The following is a 20,781-nucleotide window of genomic DNA, read 5'->3' as shown; positions in this document are numbered from 1 at the left end:
CTATTTCACCTTGAAACGCATATTGCGATGATGCTTTCTAGATTTGTAGGTCATTTAAAACATATGTTATGTTTGTTTGCAGCCAAACGATAAGACGCTTTTCTAATTTGATCGTTGATAAAGGTATATCATTATATAGCCTGTAAATTACTTATATTTGCCTATTTTTCTTGATTTTCTCGACATTCTGCCAAGAATGTTTAAAGTATTACCGATTACCGCAAATGCAAAATGTTCCATTGAATATACAATTTTAGTCGTATTACATTTGCTTTGAATATACTGTATGTTGCATGTGATGTGCATAGTATATACATTTACTTCAAGAATTGATCAAACGTATGCACTCAAAATATCCTGCAAACAAAGAAAAACGTTTCTGAATTTGAGTAACTGCAATACACATTGTTTGAAGAAAAGGCTGCACAAATCTTTTACACATGATTAACGGATCGTTTATATCGGGAAATTAAGCATTGTTTAATGCATCAAAGTTTTATCAAATTATTAAAATCGAGAATTAGTCCATCGTTAATGGAATGACATTGCACTAAGGTATGGTATGCAACAATCATTTTCATGATTCTACTTTCAAGCTATAACGATGATCTTAATGTAAGATAATATGCAGTTTGATATTAGCTTTCATTTTCCGAATCCGAATCGAGTTTCAGTTAATTGTTGTCGTGTGTCCATTGTGGGACCTTATTTCCTGATCTCCTTCCGTTTTAGATATGTACGTGTATTACTTTTCAGAATTTTCACACGTCTGATTACGGTAAATGATTGAACTCTCGTATTTTTGTCGTCGTATTAAGATTAGTGTAAAATGATGTTGGAAGCGTTCAATTGTATTTTTTTCCGCAAAATTACACAATATTAATTGTGTTCGTCCGTTTTATTGCAATTGGCGACGTACCGGTAGATTTTCATTGAACTAACTACTTTAATGGCCGTCGATGTTAGTAGTTTCTGTGTTAAAGTCTATAATTTACTTAGTTAAATTTGATTATAGGACGTACGCGTCAGTTTAGTTTTACGCAAATTTGTTTTGTCTCTAACACCGGTTGCGCAATAAGTGTATGTTTTTTTCGGATATTCGAATAAAATGGGATGCATATTCAATAAGGGAATAATACCAAGAAGTAACGTATTGAGAAGCAAAGAATTTTTTTTAAACAATAAACAGCCCCTAAATTGTACAATAAGAATCGACCATTATCATTACGAACACACAAACTGTTTTTTTTTATCGGCAAGCATGATTTTAACGGCAAGCATGAATCTCATTACGAAAAATCAGTCAAAACTTCCTTATACCTGAAAATGTTTGTGTCGCAAGAAAAACTTGTTTATTTCCTTCGAATTAAGCAATTTGTTATTGAATCATTATATGTTTAAAATATGTAATCAAAATATGTTTGTTATATATAAAATACATGTATCATAAAAATCGTTATGTGCATTTCATGTTATGCTTAAAAATAAATCGGAACACTTTAATAACTTTAATTTTTCAACAAACGACTAAGGAAATCCACATTTATGTAGTGCTGTTTGAGATCATTTCTACATAGAATATCTGAAGAATTAAAAGCATTCATCCACGACGCTCTGATACGTCTGAACCATGTGCGGATGTGGTTGCATCTTGTCGCACGTGCAAATAGTTTTACTCGAACATTATTTATTTCTGTTCGATTAATTTATTTCTCTCTGACCAATGTGATAAAAAAACTAACATTTAGTTTATTTTTGGTTAGCAATTGATAAAAAACAACAAGTTTGATGTACACTAATGCATTTTTAGGTTGGTCAACCGTAGCTAACTATTTGAACACAGGGCGGTACCGCACGTGCAACCCATTTATAAACAGACAATGCAATGCAATCTAAATATTTCTACCTAAATATTGTAAACTATTCTTTCTTTTTTTGTGACACATTAAATACTAACGACACGACATGCAATCACGGGAACGTGATAAGCACGTATTCTGGAATGGGAATACACCAGTATGGCAAGCGGTTCGACGCATACTCCCAAGAAACTAGGTTTCTCATGAGAACCTAGGTTCTCATAAGAACTATGGTTCCCAAATGAAATCTTGGGTATTCATGAAAACCTAGGTTATCAGAGAGAACGACGCAAAAAGCTGTCGATAACCTAGGTTTTTGTGAAAACCTTGGATATCAAACGAGAACTTAAGTTCTCAGAATGAGAACCTAGGTTCGCATGAAAACCTAGTTTCTCATGAGAACATAAGTTCTATGTGTCTATGAGAACCTAGGTTCTCAGGAAAAATCTAGTTTATCATGAGAACCTAAGTTCTCTAGCGTAAACTAAGGTTTTCAAATGAGAACATATGTTCTCATGAAAACCTAGGTCCTCATGAAAAACCTGATTTCATGGGACTTCATAAACCTAATTTCTCATGAGAACCTAGGTTCTATTGAAGAACCTAGTTTCTCATCAGAACCTATGTTCTGAGAACCTAGGTTCTCATGAGAAACCTGGTTTCTTGGAATTTCATAAACCTAGTTTCTCATGAGAAACTATGTTTCTCATGAGAACCTAGGTTCTCATGAGAAACTAGGTTTATGAAATCCCAAGAAACCAGGTTTTTCATGAGAACCTAGGTTCTCATTTGAAAACCTTAGTTTACGCTAGAGAACCTAGGTTCTCATGAGAAACTAGGTTTTTCATGAGGACCTAGGTTTTCATAGACACATAGAACTTAGGTTCTCATGAGAAACCTGGTTTCTTGGGATTTCATAAACCTTTCATAAACCTAGTTTCTCATGAGAACATAGGTTCTCATGAAAAACCTAGTTTCTCATCAGAACCTAAGTTCTCATGAGAATCCACGTTTTTTGGGATTTCATAAACCTAGTTTCTCATGAGAACCTAGGTTCTCATGAGAACCTAGGTTCTCATGAAAAACCTGCTTTCTTGGGATTTCATAATATATAACTGTCGACCGAGCGCAGAGACGTGTCCAACTTGCGGGGCCTTTACGAAAAACCCTCTTGTGGTTCAGGGTTTGATACCAGAATCTCTCGGACACATACTCGTTCCGCCTAGAATGCCACCACAGGACAAAAAGAAACCGAAAACAATTACACCAGGGCGCATTTTAACGGTAGAGGAAATGTGAAAAGAACTAGAGGTATTAATATGGCGGTTCTAATGCGTTTCCGAACGGGCCACATAATTATATTCGTTGGTTTGTATGCCAGTCCGTCACGGTTTCCGCGCTCATGAGCTTTGAACCGATGTGTATGATAATTAAAACTATAAATCAACCCAAGGTATCAAACGGAGACGCGCACATCGTTCCAGTTTGATGAGTTCTGTATGAGTTATTGCCCTTTAAATATACCTTTACAGATACAATTTTTTGCTATTAATGAATAATTTGCAGAGGTAGGATTAATGCATTTTGATATGTCAAGTTTAAAATAAAAACTAAAACCAATCTCAAAAATGTCGAATTGCTCAACTACGTGTGTACTTATCTGGTGAATATGTGTGACAACAGGAATAAGCCGTCGGTGACCGCCTCTTGTGCATATGTACGACGTTTTCCGTGCACGGGTGTTCTTGAGGAATGAAATTAGTAAAGTAATCGGTCGACATTGGTCTGAACACGTTAATAAAAAATTAAACTGTTTATGAAATACATCTTTAATTGTAAATATGATTTTGAGACTACAAATTGAAACAAATACAGATCAATCGTTACATAATTCATTATTACAGCATTAAATGAGTTTCAGATATTCAGGTCCCTTGTTCGGGCCTCAAACGACTGTACGGTACAGTTTTCTATTTTAAGTATGTCTGTGATATATTATGCAATCATTATGGTAGAAATAGAAGTTCAATATCTATTGATAATGTGTAATAATGTATTATTCAATCGTAAGATATCGGGTCACACTGCAAGAAAAACGTATGCACTAAAGACTTTGCAAACATAGTTCAATAACTTGATATATCTGCAAAAATTAAGTTTTTAACGGCGTGTTTTCATTCTGTCCAGCCCGTGTGTAATCATTTTATGTGAACCCCATTGATCCTTCGCCCTGAATAATATGTGTCCCGTATTCCAAACGAGCAAGTTTATGCCGTCCGACGCGTAATTCTGGAAACCTCGCATGAGAACCTAGGCTCTCATGAGAACCTACATGTATGGTTCCCAAATTAAAACCACGGATTTAGTATAAAAGACGCGTAATTCTGAAAACCTAGGTTCTCATGAGAACCTACGTTCTCACTAGAACCTATGTGTCCCAAATGAAAACCGCGGATTTAGTATTAAAGACGCGTAATTCTGGAAACCTAGGTTCTCATGAGAACTATGGTTTCATAATGAAAACCACGGATATGGCAAGCAGGTCGACGCATAATCCCAAGAAACTAGGTTTTTCATGAGAACCTAGGTTCTCATGAAAACCTAGGTTCTCATTTGAAAACTTGGGTTCTGGAAGCATTGAGCAATCTTCAAATGAGAACCTAGGTTCTCAGCATGAGAACCTAGGTTCTCATGAGAAACCTAATTTCCTGGGATTATGCGTCGAACCGCTTGTCATACACCAGCCTTTAAAATACTAGTATGTAATTGGTTCTCAATAAAATATATTCGTCTAACATTTGAAAGAACAATGACACGCATTATTGTGAGCAAACAGGATCGGATGTTTATTTATTTAGTGTATTTTCAGACGTGATGTGTTGTAACTAAGCAATTATTGTTTGAATGCGGTTTGTATTTTGAACTGTTATTGTGAACAAATGGGCCTGGTGACTTAGTGTTTATATATAATTAATATATAATAAAATATAGAATTGGCGTTGTCCGTCTGTTCGTCCGTACAGCCGTCCGTCCGTCTGTCACAAACACAATGTTTGTGGCGGGGATATCAATTCAAGGAATTTTATTGTTTCTCTCTGTTTTCTTAGTATGTTTTTGACAAAAACCCAAGAGCCATTTGTGTGAGTTGGGGTGAAATCTATTTGCGGAAAGGTATTTAAAAGTGAAAGTAAGAAATTATTTAATTTTTAATTTTCCAAAAAAAACAACAACATCAATTGTTGATATCCATTTAATGTGTTATGATATGAAATCAAATTTAAATCATAATAATAAATTTACACGGAGAATTACATTATTTTCAACAGTTTTCTCAATTGTGTGGCCAGTGTTGTTCTTTAAGGCATATTTACGAGGTGAACACGTTGAATTGTTGGTTTATTCAAATCTCAATAAAAAGCAATTTCCCGGTCACCCTCGATTTTCATTTCATTTTTAAATCAGCAAAAGATGGATCTAGCAAAAAGTATGCTATATGTATTACAAAATAATTAAAACTACCGCGTACGTCCTTAAAATGTATTCTGTACTTTATAATATGTAAGTCATTGTAGATTTAAAAACAAAATGCTGATTTCAGTAAACGTTTCCCTAAAAATGCAAAACTTTTGTTGGTTAATGTTTTGTCGTACACGAACTGTGAAGATACAATTGTTGTTCATATATATTTTCATAGCAATGCCCATAATATGTTACAGCTTATATATACATTTATACATAAACATGGATTTCCGCGAATTGGTAAAGTCATGTCAAGAATCGCAATTAATGCCGTTGATATGCCCTTTTAAGTGTATTGTATACATCTTGTTTTAGTTGAATACTAAATTAACCTACTTGTAATGATCTCGATACACATTATTAATTATTTGTTTTTCCATTATATTCAAATCTACATTTGCATTTGCATACAGCAATAAACTGATCAATTTATGTCCAGAATTCCAAATATTACCATCGATATTCCGCTTTAAATGTATTATATTCATGTTTTTTTTGTTTGGTGCCATATAAACTTATTTTTCTTGATCTCGCTACACATAATTTGTGTTTTCACTTAAATGAATCGGCATACAGAAATATATTTGTCAAGTCATTTCAAAATTAGAATTACTACCGTTGGTATGCCCCTTTAAATGTATCGTATACATCTTGGTTTTAGTCGGATGCTGTATCAACCTAATTTAACTGATTTCGCTACACATTATTTATGTTTTCATATATATTAAAATCGTCTGCCGCATGGACATACAACAATACATTGATTAGTCATGTCAAGAATTACAATAAATAGCGTCGATATGCCCATTTAAATGTTTTGTATACATCTTGTTTTTAGTTAGATGCTGTATTAACCTACTTTTACTGATCTCGCAACACATGACTTGTGTTTTCATTTAAATTAAAATATACTTTTTCACTGGCATACAGTATACATGTACTAATATGTGTTTGAAATGTACCAAGTTCATGGTTTCCACTGTGTTTTGAAATTGCATTTTACTTAATGCAGTTTAACTGCAGTTGTGAACAAACCTACGTTCTTCTTTTTCTTTTTGTATTAAGTTATAACTGATACAAAATGTAGGGATGGAAAGTCATGTACCAATATAAATGACTTATATGCATTTTATCAATTTTCATATGTGAAATTCTGTTGTTTTTGTTTTTGTATAAAATTATTTAAAAAAAACATGAATCAGTTGATTCATGTATAAAAAATATTTGCTGGCAAAGTAATTTATATATAATAATATATAGCATTATATATTTATTGTGAGAAATAGAGGTTGTTTTCAACAGTTTTTCCATTAATTTACTCAAATTTTAATGATAGTTACTTATTTGTGAATTGTTCTTATGCTTAAATTGGCTTGTTGTTCAAGTGCGAATAAAAAATAACAACACTGGTAACCCATGATTTTTATTTCATTTTTCTAACCACAACAGATGGCTTAATACCAAAAATTATCAAATTCTAGGTATAACAAACTATCCAGTAAAACTGCAGGATACGTCCTAAATATTGACTTGAAACAATTCATTTCGTCCGCATGAGAAAATTTATTTTTTGGCCTGGGGCGTAGTCCTAATGCCATAGTAATGATACAAATTTCTGAGCCTATCCGAATTGGCCGGCAGCCAAAAACCAAATTTCCAAAACTCCGATTTACCACTTAATTCATGCGTTCTAAAAGTAGTTTTTCTCAGATCTCAATAACCGGCCTTGTAAATACAGACCATCACTATATAACATGACAATGTAATACAAAGTGTAAAAAATATTATTGAAGCAAAATTGCTAAGCATTGGCTGCGACAAAGTTTTTATTGTTTACATATTCATGCGAGAATAAGTTCCTTACTTGACGGTCTAGGCCGAAAAGATACGAGTGTTTACGGAGACAGTAAGAATACTTTTTTCTGAGACATTTTTTGAAGACATTATATTTGGTATTTATAAACATATTTTAAAATAGTGTTATTCTATTTTGCGTTAACAATACATTCCAGAAAAAAGGAAATGAAAAAAACAACATCAACAAATATTCTCGATCATTCTCCGGATATGGTATTTCACTGCGCAGATCGAGCGCGCAAATCGAGCGCGAAAAGTTGTACGTGAGACAAATTACACAATCTATACACCGTTCTTTATCAAGGAAAGTGGGTTTTCTTTTGTATACACATTACAAAGGGAGAATGAGTGTTTTCCTGATCTGTCAATTATGTAAAAGAAAGCTATTTTAGGCAATTGAACGTGATTTATTTGATGCCAACAATAACAGTTTTTTTGCGGCCATGTTTTTGTTGTATATCTTCACTGCCTATGTAGACAAACCTAAACCAGATCTGTAGAGTTGACCAAAAGGTTATCGTTCCCACCGCCAGTATTTTGTAGTCCTCCACCTTCTATGTACATTGTAGTATATACACACATATTGTCTTTTCTAAAGTCTCTGAGCTTCTGCACTGAACCGCTAGGGTCAAGCAGTATAAATTCGGATAAACGGAGAAATTCATACAATACATCCTAAATGCATTTTACGTTGCTATACTTCTTTCGCTAAGTGTACTTTCGATTTACTTCCATGCTCCGTCTATTTATAGACAGTATCCAAATCTAGCCCCAGGCCTTCAGCTTAACGTGTGGTGTGTTTAGTATAGTGTTATGCATGTATTGTATATGAGTTCAAAAGTGCGTACGAAAGACATGCACGATCGAAGAATCCATTTAACGCGTTACCAGTAACAGTGTTAAGAAACATAATTTTGTTCTATTCAAAATAATATAATCTACGATGTTTATATGTCTGTTATGACAAAACGTGAATCATACAAATTCCTCATCTTCTATAAGCAATTACACATTTTAGTCTGAGTTGAAGTTAATAATAAGTGCGATTCATGCAATTGGGCATTTTGTACAATTATCAGTATTTTGGCTGAATTCAAACATTGATTAAATAAAATGCAACAAACGCTGACCTCTATAAAAGCATATGCATACAAAATACACGTTGTAATTATACAAGTGGATTGTATATTTTATCATAAAAAATGAACATAGTTTGTTATACACGAACGAAAAAGTGCTAGTTGTAGTATGTTGTTTTCTGTACAGACCAGTGCATTGAAAATACATAACTAAGGCTCACGTGAATGGCAGCGGTACGCGTACGTGGACTGAAAAGCAAATGAAAAGGTCCGTCAATGACAAAGCAGGTTGGAATCAAATATAGCAATAATAAACCCCAGAAACATTATAATTGGATACCTTGCAAAGGTTTGTAATTAAATCAGGTTTAAAGCCATGCCCAACTTCGCTTTAACCGATAAGCATTATATTTAAAGGCAATTTAATTACTTATAGCTTTTTAATATCTACAACACGATTTAATAACGCAGCATAATAAATAACAAACTACTGATTATCGTCATTCATTTCAGGCAGGTAGAATGTGTTCGTAAGCAATGTGTTTGTAAGAATTAATATTACATAGAATTAGCTTGGAATTATAATGGCTGTATACTTTTAAAATGCAAATACTGACGCCGTTGCAGGCACGATTGTATCTCCCTTTACTTCCATAACAACACCCGTTAGAACATTTGTCATCACGGGATGGAAAAAGATACCGCCGTGCTTGTGTATTGAACAGAAGGAACAGTTATTTTATACAAACAAATAATGGTATATATTGCAGTATTTAATGATGTGTTCCACTTTGTTCGATTGTTAATGCTCTATTTATATGCTAAGGTTGGCATGTTAAAAATGTCAGATGTAGATGTATTCGTTAAAGAACGTGACGCAGTCGACATTTCAAAGTATTTGCGTTGGCACATTGGTTTGAAATTTGGAAGAAAAAAGAAACATACACACATGGGCTTGATTATACCAGCAAGGTAGCAACATGTTATACAGCAAACTCGTGAAATCTTTTCAGAAAGTAAAATAAAAATGGGCAAAATTGAATCTGAAGAACATGCCCTCATATACCATGGAAGGGACTTTTGTCAGACACAGTGAACGTGACATCGTGCATATTACTTGACCAAACAATGCTCATATCTATATGCGTAGTTTCGATAATTAACATCTTGCAGTGTTTACACACACTCTTATGAAGATTCAACGTGTTCTAAATCACTATAAAACCAACCAATATATAAGAAAAAAATAGCTGAGACACGAGTGGAAATACTGAAATCGTACAACTGTCGTCCTTAGCCCACTAAGTGTAACCTTGCCCTTTAAGATGGCACCCTTGTTGTTTCATGCAACACATCATCTCATCGAGTCTTACATCTGTAAGAATTTATTTTAAAATCCATCACAATATGGTTAAATCAAGGCTGAGACTGGAACTTTCTTTCGGACATTCGGACGGACGGACAGTGCAAGTACTATATGCCGCCTATTTGGGTAATAAATAGAGACTATTTTGAGGATTTTGTGGGACATCGATTTTTATTCACGAGTGATCATAGAAAATAATATTTTCACAAGTGACACAGCCACGAGTATTTTTTTTTCTATGACCTCGAGAGAATTTAAATCGATATTCCACCAAATCCAACAACCTTTCTTTTTATTTTAAACTTTAAAATGTTTTTGGCTGAAAAAATGACGTCGAAACGTCATGAAAACGACGTCATTTCGCATTATGACATTGAAAATTATCGTTACAGTGAATTGTAAGTTTTAATTCACTGATATTTCACTATACACCATCGAAAATCATAACAAACAATGCTTATACTCGGCTCAAGAAACGATCAAGCGGTCTTAAACAGATATCTAAATGTCAAACGGTATATATATATATTACTTAATATGTTATTATTAATGTAATTACTGATGTTTCTTTCAGCCAGCCTTTGATATTTACTAAAACATTTAGCAATATCTTGTGAAACATAACACATACTGCCATTTGTTACATTTGTTTTTTAATGAACACGGCAGAAAATGTAAACCAAACGTGGAGCATTTAAAATGCACTTGTTTTGGTGTTTAAAGGCGGCGATACAATGCAATAAATAGTTGAATAATATACCGTTTGCTTTGTTTGTTATATGATATAGGCAGCGCATGCTATCCAGCGATCATAATTGGTACTAAATGTAATTTTAAAGAAGAAATAAGAAGAGCGGCGAATGAAACGCACTAATCGGAAAGATCGCGTTTGGTGATATGAATACTGTCTTTGTTTTTGCACTTGAATCAGACGTGTTTTTTTTTAAATTTCATATTTATACTTGGACACACCCGCTCAATGACGAATGTTTATATGTTAACAGAGATAAGCCAATACTGATTTAAGTATTGTTTTACATTTAAGTACATGCATCAAATTCAAACGTAACTGTATAAATGTGTCTACATATTTAATTTTAATTAAACAATGTAATTTACTGTAATGGTTAATGTCTACTAATTGCCAACAATTGTTGTGTTAGGTAGTAGAGTTGTACTTTCAACTTATTTAATATTTGGAATCTTTAATATAATATTTATACTTATAATTAAATTATAACATTTGTCTATGTTTTGTTGACCCACACATTTGAAGACAATTCCATCCAAGCATACAAATGGTATTTGAATTCAATCATTTCACTTCAAAACTAAAAAAAGTCTAAGTACTTACTTTTGTACATTTTTTCAATTTAACAATAACATTTACTTATTGCCATAAATAAGCCTAGTAAAATTAATGAAAGTGTTGCAAATAAACAAAATACATTAATACATGACTTAAACGATAAACTGATGTAAATGACATTCTGTAATTAAAAAAAACCGATGCAGTGAATGATCAAAAGTCTGATGATACATTTTCTTTTCATATATAGATATTATGCATCCAAATTCACATTCAAACTATAAGTTTGCAATTACAATCTTTGACTAAATGAACAATTAGTTAAATAAATGAATGTCATTACAGCTTATAATTTAATAGATGACCTGATATGATTCTGTAAAAGAATTCCAAAAAAAGATTTTTGATAAAATGATATCACTCCTACCAGTGTCGCGTTTAGCCCTCGATTTCATAACAAGAAAAAAACACTTCCGGCTGTGAATTAATCGACAGCATACTAAATTTGTGTATATGTAAATTTGCGCGCCGTGTCAACAAATATCATATCATTGCAACTACTCAACACTTTAAAAGAATCATTTACTAAGTAATGATGATTGATTCATAAATAATACGTATGCCTATATGACATTATAAAAAACATAGTTATTCATATGTGGTGATAATAATAACGTGAACACCATTCTTCAAATTGACGACAAGCGTTAAAGTAAAGAGTCTCTGATGTCGGCGTGCTTGAAGCAAGACATGGAAGTCTCGTTCAATATGTAAACAAACTTTTCTCGGTATCATTCAACACAATTAATTAAAAATATGTTTATGTATCTGAATTAAAAGTTTTGGATTAATATCCAAGGTTGAAGAAATGGAGCAAATTCCGTATATTGATTACACAAGCCTCATATGTTGGAGGATCTGCTATTTTTTAACATCTCTTTGTTCACGTAGATATTGATCTTAATTCCTCAACCATGGCATCATCTCGCAAGAATTGATTTCAGACTTATTGGTGTTTTAGTTATTACATTTATATTGTTTATGCTTATTAATTCAAATGTTTCTTGTTTACAAAACACTTTTTAATTATTATCAAATTGTCAGATAAATGTGAAGTTTGATATGAGATTGCATTTAGGAATCCAAATTGATTTTGAGTAAATTTATTGTTGTCATTTGTCCCCTTTGTGAGCCTATTTAAAAGTATTTCTAAATAGTTTTGCAATTTTATTTAGTAAAGAAACTTTAAGTTCTGAATCAATTGTATTTGGCATGATTTACAACACCTCTTTTAATTATATGTTAATTTAACGACTCCCACTTTCAGGGTCTATTCATTAAACAGTGTGAACTAATGAATTAAAGATGTTTAGGCACAGATAATGAATATATGGTTGCATATTTGAAAATGTCAAATAGAATAACATTCAAGAGATCCTTCAATAATTTAGTGAAATATTGCTTTCCTGACTTCTGGCTCAGTACTTCATTCATCACAAAAGTGTTACATAATTATTATGCGCATTGCGTTTTAAGGTTTCTCCATATTTGCTTTTATTGACATAAAACGAGTCTCTCAAATATTTATACATATCACAATTGCTTAATACATTTGAGCTACTAGAATATTTTCATTTCTGATATTTGATATTTTCAGACTACGCATTTGATTCGTTCGATTTTATTTTTCGCACTCATCAAACATATATTCTGCCTGCGTCCGTTATATTGCTGATGTCGACTAATTCGCACATTTTCGTCTTGCCAACTACGTGCAAAACCGTCGATGATTTTGTGTAAACGTTTGCTTATAATAACACGTGTTAAGTTTGGTAAAATACTCAATTACAAAAAGACTTCTACCGGCAATCATGGCATATGAAGAGATTTATGTCTCATTACTTTTAGTGGGTTAGACTTATCTATGCATGTCATATGTGTGTTACCTGAACGTACACACGAAAGATAAATCACGCTCGGAAAGCTCATAAACGCATTTCAAGTACCATTCTTAATTAATTGAACCTGTTCAGTTAAACAAACTTTTGAATAAAATGGTAAATACTATGTTCAATTCATACAATTGAGGATTGTTTTGAATTATATTGGCTAGATTTGAAGATTGCTTAAATGTATTGAAACAAATGCCGACTAAGAGTATGTTAATATAATACAAACTATAAGGTGGAATTATACAAATACGTCAATATTATATCTAATTATATATCAAGAACTGAGTTTATAATACACGAACACAAAATTGATAGTTTTAGATTATTGTATTCTGTACAGATCAGTGCATGCACAATACATAACTATAGGTCACATGACCTGCAGCGGTACTCGTATCCGGACTGAAACGCAAATGAAAAAAAAATCAATGCCAGTATTTTGTATAACACAAGCATATTATTGGCTGACAAGAAACATACATTGACAACAAAAACAAAATTACATTTTTCTAAAACATGATGAAATGTATTAAATGCAAGTATCAACTATATTCATTCTGGTTGACAATATGTTATAACGGAGTATACTAAATTCCAAACTTTTGATCATCTTAATTCATCTCAGGAAGAAAACGTTTTGCAAAGTGTTCGTTAGTATGATAATTAGCGAATTCACTTCTTACTTTGAACTGTAACTGTTTTTAAATTAAAGTACTTACGCCGTAGCAATAGCATGCACCAAGGCATCTCCCTTCTTGTCCGTAACAACCCCCGTGAGTGCACCGGTAATCGCAGTCGAAAAGGAACCGCCGTGCTTCTGTATTGAACAGAAACAATACACTTTTTTCATTAAAATAAATAATGGCAAAACAAATTTGCAGTAATTATGTGTAAACCTTTATTCGATTGTTAATTGTTTTAAATGCTTATTTTGACATTTTAGAGCATTACTGTATAGATGCATTTGTTTATGGACATGTCGACTCTTCAAAAATTCCCTTTGGCGCATTTCTTTAGGAGAAGGCATATCAACATGAACGTGATCATTTGGGCAAATTACAACGATGCATTAAGTCACATGTAAGCTTCGAAAATACCAGTCTGAAATTATTATTTCATTTGTGCGCGTTATTGATTTGAAATAAAATATCGTCATATTAATAAAGACAAAAAAAAAACGAAAACATTTTGTCGGAAGTAAGCAAGGAACCTCATTAGTGATATCGCAAAGAGGTTTTACTTTTTTTTGGGACAGGCCTTTATAAAAACATATCTTGTTTAGATTTGAAGTTATAGATTTTCGGAATATATACTTTAAAATAATAAATGAACATGTAAGCAGATGCATGACTGAGAATAACTGTGACGAAATTTATAAAGGGAGAAACCAATGGAGCAGAAGACATTTGATATTAGGATTGATGAAAAAAATATTATGTATACAAATGTTATAATTATTTTAAGCGAATCGTTTAATAAAAGACCAACCAAACATTAGACGACGACACCGGAACGATTCTTTAAATTAAATTTAACAGTCGATATAAAATCGATGTTACCTTCAACGTCGTTTTTGGCTGCACTACGCACCATTGCTACAAGGGCGCAAACGAGCATACACGCAAGCTTGATATTCATTGTTGCAATTCGGTATGAATTAATTTTAACCCGAGGCACATGCTCTTATATACCACGGAAGGGTCTTAAGTCAGACAGGATGTTTGTGACAGGGTGCAGCATATTTGAGTAAACAAGTCATTTTCATCACAATATACGCATTTTTTTTTATTTTCCGGATATTGCGAAATATCAGTTCACTGCGTTAAGGCATTGTGCTGATAAGAGGCTTGCAGAAATTGCAATCTTCTCGAGGCAATGGTGTTGTTATGCTTCCGACATATGCTAAGGTCCCACGCGCATATTAAGTAAGTTAGTTCAAAGTCCTATATGCTTAAATAGGAATAAATAAGTGCACACGCCAGTTTTGTTCACTGGTTCCTCAGATGAAAAATAACCAGAAAAAATCCTTAATGATCACATAGTGCAAACGCTCGATATTGGGAAGAATGATCGAAAACATCAACACAACTTGGAATGTCTGAAACCCATATATTACTTAAAAACTATTAATGCACAACGCAATCACGCAAAGACAAATACATGAATTGACGCACAAAAATGTGTTGCATGCAACACATCCTCTTATCAATATTTTTATATTTTTTTTAAATCCATAAACATATGGCAAATACATTGCTGAGTTAGGATTGTTTGGACAAATATTCGGATGGAGGAACATTGGAAATGCTTGATGTCATCTTTTGAAGGATAATGCAATGCTCTGGAATGGATCAAGCTGTCTTAAATAAATATTTAAATGACAACAATAAACAAAACGTACTTCATTTGTTGTCTTGTAATTATCTCATAAACTGTTGTTTTCGTAACTGTTCCACACACACATACACAAGCGCACACACACGCAAGCACACACGCACGCACACAGGTATGCATGGAAGCAGGCTTGCATTCACCGACGAATCCTTCACCTACATCACCTACACACATGTTTCATTCAAAATGATGTTTTTACTAATTAATATTATAACCACACGCTAACAACTTGTGTGACCAAATTAAAGAGAAAGTGCAAAAACAATTTAAAGGGAGTATTGCTATAAACAACTAAGGGTATTTGCATGTCTTTGTACGATACTGAGTTGATATTTTTTATGACGATAATAATATTATTTATTAGCATGAACTGAATATAGTCAGTAAAATAAAGTGCATTTGATTTAAAGCTGTTTATCCACACAGCCTTTTTCAATGCCACATAAAATAATTTACTATGTTATTATGCATTTGATTTTCATGTGTTCATTGTATTGTTTGCATGATTTACTCAAGTATATTATTCTCGAGAAAAGTGACAATTATTTGCATTGTGTATTTTTTCCTGTTTGTCTTTACAAAGATCACTACTTCAGTGGTTCAATCACCAAAACACATAATAAATGTAAGATGTAGTTTTGCTAAATTATAATATACCATCATTTTGCTAATCTACACTGCTTTGTTATCTTCTTTTCTCGGTCTTTACTTCACTCTACAGTTCAAAGACTGACCTAAATAGACAACTCTTTATTATAGAAATAATACTTAAATTATTACTTGTTTACTTTATACCCCATATCACACAGCATTTTAACTTTTAAATTCCGTTTTCGTTTATGTTCAGATGTTAATAAAATGCCAATTAGCACTATCTAGATAAAGCAATTGCCCTTACCAACTTCCTGTTCAGCATTCTTTTTTTAGTAAGATGATTTAATGAGTATATGTTTATTTGGAAGCAGTAATATGGGCCATTTGTAGCTAGCACATGCAACACAGATTCTTCAAAAGATTCATTATAAACTATTGATCAATGTGCTTAATTTGAATTACAATTTAAAAGCATGGGATATGTAATTTTTTTAACATAAAACTTAATTTTACCGAATGACTAGCAATCTGAAAGTTGTTTCTTTAAACAGGATTAAATGGGAACTTGAAGAGGCTTATTTTTTTTTAATTACCTAAGAGTTAAATGCTAATATATATTTCTGCAGGATACACATTTTACCCCTGATATGTACAAAACCATTTATTCGGAATGGGGATCATAATGCTTTTTTAGCTATGGTTCTGTTTATTCTAGGGGAAAAGGGTATTTTCATATCCAATAGCACATATTATAAAAAACATAACTCTGTAGCTTATTCCAACAGTATTTTTTGCAATTGATGTTTCTGATAGTGAATACTGCTTTACGTTGCTGACTTTATAGGGGCAAAATATTGACTCCCCTTCCTTTCTTACTGATATCTTTGAAATCATTGAAAGATTTCAAAAATGATTATTTTACCATACGTGGCGATCTTAACCTTGTTATTAATCCTGTAGTAGATCATTATAATTACAAAAACATAAATAACCCTAAGGCTCGCAATAACGTTTTAGATTTAATTAATTGCTGCAATCTTGTAGATCCATTCCGACATCATAATCAGTCAAAAAAAGATTAACCTGTCGTAAAACAAATCAAATGAAACAGGCTAGGCTGGATCTATTTTTAATCACATCTGATTGTTTGCAACCTTTAAATCCACCAAGTCATCAATAAGATTACTCAATAATAACTTTGAACATAACATTCAGCAATTTTTCTCATAAACAAGGTCTTTGGAAACATAATAATTAAAATTAAAATTAAAATTTGATCATATTAAACTTCAATACGCATTACCTATTTACAATTATCAAAATATTGATGAAGTTCCTGACAGCGAATTACATTTTACTATACGTGATCAACTTTTTCTAGACACTTTGCTGATGGAATTAAGAGGCAAATCTATTTCATAAAGGTGTATTAAAAAAGGAAACAAAACTTATAAAAGCAAATTATAAACTAGAATTAAATAATTGGAAGAAAACGTTTTCAAATGAGAAAATTGCAGAACTAGAAAAAAAAATCAATCTGAATACAAAATATTCAGAGCACACAAATTAAAGGATGTATAATAAGATTCAAATTTAAGTGAACTTTGCAAGGAAAAAGCCATCTTAATATTGTTGCAGCCTAGAAAATAACGCAATAACAAAAATTATATTAAACTATGAAGATGATAAGGAAATAACTGACCAAACATGTATACTAAATACAATAGCATCTTATTATAAGTCTCTTTAGAAACAAAATGAATGTAATAGTGAAGACTTTAATAACTATGTAAAAATAATTACTTGTCCAAAATTAACCCAGGCTGATGCCATTTCAATTGAAAGTATCATAACTTTAGACGAAGCTTCAAAAGTTAAAAAAATGTAAAATAATAAAAGCCCAGGAAGTTTTGGCTTCAATGCTGATTTTTATAAAATGTTCTGAAAATTAGTATCTTCTTGTCAGATCCATAAATGAAGCTTTAAATTATGGACATTTATCTATAACAAAAACTCAAGGTATAAAAACCTGTATTCCAAAGGTTGACCAATCAAGGCTTTTTATACAAAATAAGCGCCCTTTCACTATACAAGATTTTTCAAATATTTTAGGCCTCAATGTTGATTTTTACACCGGGGATGAACAACTTTTGTCACGTGACCGCAAAAGTCAACGCCGGTTGCAGAAACAGATTGTAATCTTGTACATTAAGGTAAGTTTTGTTGTTTTTTCATATAATCAAAATTTCAGTTTTTAACAAGTGATAGCCTATGACACAGTATACTAAATAAACTTTTATTTGAAATGATTCCATTGCCTTTACTGTTTCCACTTTCCGAGAACACTTCGACACAAAATTCTGAAATGCATTGCAAACGCTGTTTGTTTATGTGGTGTTGATGATTTTCTTTCAACAATATTGGTTTAACGACTGAATTAGTATGATTTTACACTTCATTTTAATATATTTAATAAGATTCATGACAAAAATAGCGGTGCAAATTGAAAAATATCTTATTTTTTGTTTTGTTTTGTTTTGCAAACGCAGGTTGGTATTTCTTGAGCAATAGGAAATGGCAAACGCAGGTTGCGAGAATATTCAAAGGATAATGAAACGCACACTGTACACATTTTTGAAAGTCTTCTAAAATATGATATGGTTACAAATACGAAAATATTAACTATTCAACACAATATATGACTACGGAACTTCAATTGAGGACATTTAAACAGAGCGGAAATATGCTTATCAACACATTAAGTACTGTTACAAGTATATTGAACCACAACGTGCGTTGCCTCCTTTAAGCGGACCTCGAATGACGCTAAACGCGCCAAAACTCACGAAAATCCCGTGCATTAGTAAACACGCATGTTTATTGAACTGTGACGAAAAGAATAGCAGATAGTGTGTCACATCCAATCACTTGCGTTTCATATCTCTTTTGGTGTAGTCTTTAAAACTTTATAAAAACATTTTAGAAATATATTTTAACAAAAAGTAATTCTTTCATTACAGAAACATGACGCTCGTGTGTGAAATCTGTGGAAAGACATTTAAATCGAAGTGGGGGTTAAAGCTTCATGATAAGCGCCACAGAGGGACTGGACGATTCGCCTGTTGTGGAAAAACATTTTACACAAAAATTTTGTTTTTATTAACTTTCAACATTTTAGTAAAATGCTCGTGTGCCGAAAATATAGTATTATGAATTGCGGAACAGTAGCAACACTGTAGAGATGATTCTCACAGTTCTTCTATAAATTGTTCCCTCAATCTTCACAGCTGAGCAAAACATATGCATACAATTGTGTTCATTCAAATTGCATTCTTTAACTACCAAATCTTAATATTAAGATAATATTTAATATTAAATATATTTGGACAACTAACAAAACAGCATGAGAAAAATAACATTCCGACAAATTATTTTTCAATTCTTTTGAGATCTTCATTTTACAATACTCCGCTCCGAATCGCGATTTATTTTATGATGATAATGGCGATGAAGATGGAGATGATGATGATGAAGATGTTGATGATGATTTGATTTGAACAGTACATATCGAGTATCGCTTCGTGTGTCGTGTGTCGCGGTCTGAAATTAGACCGCGTTACACGAAATTCGGATAATATGGGCGATATTTGAATAATAAAATATCGCGCGTCGCCGCGACTGTCGCGCAAAATATCGTGTATCGCTTCGTGTGTCGTGTGTCGCCCTTGATGAAAGAAGGGCAAGAATATAGATGTCACTATCCGGATTCCGTAATCTTAACCAACCTGCGTTTGCCATAATCCAGCTTCAGCAAACTGCGTTTGCTCAACCAACCCGCGTTTGTAAATTTTTGAAATAGCAAGAACTGCCCAAATTAAATATAACAACAACAACTTATATCGCAAATACAATAAATCATCAAAAATTAAGCATCGTGTGCTCTCATTTTTCTAGAAATATGATTTATTCGTGAATGGAAAGTAAAAAAATATAAAATCAAACTGCGTTTGCATCGAAAATCTAAAGTTTGTGTCGAAGTGTTCTTAAAAACTGCAAAGCTTCGAAACAAGTGCAATGCGTCTTAATATGCGAAAAGGTATGAAGCATGTCATAAGCTTTGTATTGTCCAGAAATTTTAACATATTCTCTATAAAAAGATGAAAATTACCTGACGGAGCGGGATTCCTGATGTAATTCAACAACCTGCGTTGACTTTTGTGGTCACGTGACAAAAGTTGTTCATCCCCGGTGTTTTATAAAACAAATGTTGTATTGATTGGCAAGCACAAATATAAAGTTCTGATACCATAAAAAGATCATGGAAATTTAACTGATGCAACACAGTTTTAAACGGCCTGGAATAAATTTCCATGATGACCTGGCAATAATATTTCAAATACATTAAAATGAAAAAAAAAGTGTTAACATGGAAAATATCCTGAAAAATTGGAAAAGAACAATTTTAGCATCAATTGGAAAGATTGTAATTGTGAAAACACATACTGTGTCTTTATTCAATCATTTGTTCTTATCACTGCCTAAACCACCAAACAACATTTTAAATTTAATAAAAATTTCTATTCTGACTTTTATTTGGGACAGGCATAGTAAAGTTAAGTTCTAGTAAAATAATAGTAACAATAGTAAAACAATAAAGTGATGGGGGTTTAAACATGATAAATGTTGATGCATTTATTCTAGCGTTGAAATTTACCTTGTTGCAATTTTTTTTAATCCTTTAGGGAAAATTAAATAAATATCTCACAACTGTACATTGATACTTAGAAACTTTTAAATTGCAGTTATTATTATGCTTGTTGAATTTTATGGTAAAATATTTAAACAAATTATT

The 20,781-nt window shown here is 32.3% G+C and overlaps 1 long non-coding RNA gene across 1 annotated transcript; it reads right to left on the bottom strand.

The window, feature by feature from the left end:
• Positions 1-13,246: 13,246 nt before the first annotated feature.
• Positions 13,247-14,592, bottom strand: LOC127835424 (uncharacterized). Its single transcript, XR_008028518.1, has 3 exons — positions 14,501-14,592; positions 13,661-13,758; positions 13,247-13,343 (listed from the first exon to the last, which is right to left on the bottom strand). It is a non-coding gene; the product is annotated as an uncharacterized LOC127835424 (long non-coding RNA).
• Between the last annotated feature and the right edge of the window lie 6,189 nt (positions 14,593-20,781).

This window comes from Dreissena polymorpha, chromosome 6 (assembly GCF_020536995.1).
Source record: "Dreissena polymorpha isolate Duluth1 chromosome 6, UMN_Dpol_1.0, whole genome shotgun sequence".
Taxonomy (NCBI): Eukaryota; Metazoa; Mollusca; class Bivalvia; order Myida; family Dreissenidae; genus Dreissena; species Dreissena polymorpha.
Note: the sequence above shows the minus strand (reverse complement) of the source record. Positions and strands in the feature narration are given on the sequence as shown.